This window comes from Carlito syrichta, unplaced genomic scaffold (genome assembly GCF_000164805.1).
Source record: "Carlito syrichta isolate Samal-C Ts95f unplaced genomic scaffold, Tarsius_syrichta-2.0.1 Scaffold303725, whole genome shotgun sequence".
NCBI classification, from domain to species: Eukaryota; Metazoa; Chordata; class Mammalia; order Primates; family Tarsiidae; genus Carlito; species Carlito syrichta.
In genome coordinates, this window is record NW_007247821.1 from 188,969 (window position 1) to 191,405 (window position 2,437).

The following is a 2,437-nucleotide window of genomic DNA, read 5'->3' on the forward strand; positions in this document are numbered from 1 at the left end:
ATTAGCCGGGCGTGGTAGCGCACGCCTGTATTTCCAGCTACTTCGAAGGCTGAGGTGGAAGGATCACCGGAGCCCAGCAGGTCGACACAGGGGTGGCTGTGAGTGCCACTGCACTCCAGCCTGGGCGATAGAGTGAGACTCCAACTCAAAAAAGAAAAAAAAGTGAGCAAAAGACTTGAATAGACACTTCTCAAAAGAAGATATATGGGCAGCCAATAGACACATGAAAAAGTGCTTAGCCTCGCTAATCAACAGAGAGATGCAAATCAAAACCACATTGAGATACCACCTAACCCCATTAAGAATAGTCATCATTAATAAAACAAACAACAACAGACCCTGGTGAGGATGCAGAGAAAAGGGAACGCTTCTGCACTGCTTTTGGGACTGCAAACTAATTCAACCTCTATGGAAAACAGTGTGACGATTTCTAAACTAACTAGAAATTGACTTTCCATATGACCCAGCATTTCTCCTACTGGGAATATACCTGGAGGAACTCAAATCATTCTACAAAAAGATACCTGCCACACGTGTTTATTGCACCATTATTCACAACAGCAAAAACATGGAACCAACCATGCTGCCCATCAAAACTGGACTGTATTAAAGAAATGTGGTACATATAGACAATGGAATATTACACGGCTATAAAGAACAAGCATATGGACTTCACAGCAACTTGGATTGATTTAGTCTATCATACTCAGTGATCTATCACAGAAACAAAGAACAGAGTACCATATGTTCTCACTCATAATCGGACCCTTAACGTTTACCATTATACTATAAGAAAGGAATTGGCAGTAGCAGAGTCCTGCCCGAGTGGGTGTGGAGAGACAATATCAATAGGGGTATCTGATCTCAAACTAGGTATAGTGGGAACCAAAGGGAGGCCCTAACTTCATCTGTACAATGTTCACTTGTATACCTACTCCTGAATTGTACCCCACATCTTTAAATTAAAATATAAAAAAAGAACTGAATTAAGCACACAGTTAAAAAAAAAAAAAAAAAGAATCCTAAGAGACGTTGGGATATGAAAATCCATCATCTTCACTTTATCTTCCTTCTCTTGGGAGATTCTTAAGAACCTAGATTTCTTAGATCCTCTGTTATAATTTCAGATTTTAACTGCAAGCACCAATGCTTATTCTTAATAACCACTCAAGTAAATCTCCACACTGTGGATATTGCCGAAAATAAAAGCAAACAAGGTAGAGCATGAATATTCAGTGAGGCAGGAAAAGCCAGTTACCACGACTAGTGTCTCTGAGCTCCCTGGCCTCTGCCCCTCCCTTGGGCACCTCTGGGCTGTCTCATGTTCTTCTCCGTGTTTTTCACAGAATATTCTGATCTACTGGTGTCTTCCTAGACAGTGGGCTCTTCTTTGCCTCCTTCTGTCCAAGGATCATGGCACAGTGCCTCTACATGGTGGATTTCACCATCTAGTTGTTATTCTATGAATAATGCCCCATGCTCGAATTCCCTGTGTCCCCGTAACTAAGATTCAAAGTGTGAGAATTATTGTCACAGATAGGCAGATAAGTTCCACAAGAAAATTACACTGCCTTAATTGTTTTCTAAAATATTCAAAATGAATAATTACCGTAATACTGTAAGAAAAGGATTGGCAGTAGTGGGAACCTGTGGGGTGGGGGGTGGGGGAATGGGATTGGCAGTAGTGGGAACCTATCAGGGGAGGGAGGCACACCTCATCAACAAGGATACCTGCATAATGAACACTTGTATACCTAACCCTGAATTGTACCCCCATCTTAAAAATAAAACATTTTTAAAATAATAAAATATTCATAGTGTATCTTAGCCAGAACCCCAGTGCTTAACACATAGAATCAAGGCTTCTCTAGTTGGAGTCAGCTGAGCTCCAAGCCCTCCCTATTCGAGGGGCTCCAGAACCCCTCTGTAGGGACACAAGGGGCCAAAATGATCCATCCTTGAGAGCAACCTCTGTGGTCTTCCTCCTCCAGCAGATCATCCCTGCCAGAGGCGGCCCCACTGCACAAGTGCAAGCCTCACCCAGCCTTGCCTCCTTCCTGTTCAGCATGCAGCCCAGCCTTATACCCTCTGTCCCTCAGCAGTCACTCGGGGCCCCACCACTATCTGCTCAGCTCTTTAAGATTCCGCCCTAGGCAGAACACCCTCTCTGCATTCCTGCTTGAAGCACCTCTGCAAACCCCGGACCCAGGTGCTCCGCTGTTCTCAACATTCCTGCCCTTGCTTCCACCCTACACTTGTCCTCAAGGCCTTGCCTGAGGCCCTTCCCCTCACTGCAGTCTCCCAGCTTGGAGCCCTGGGTCCACCCCTCTGCATCCCATCTCTGCCAGCTTCCCCACCCAAGGGAGCCCACCCCTCTGGCCTGGGGGTCCCTACACCTACCTCCTGGGGCCATAGCACAGACTCTCTACCTTCCGTG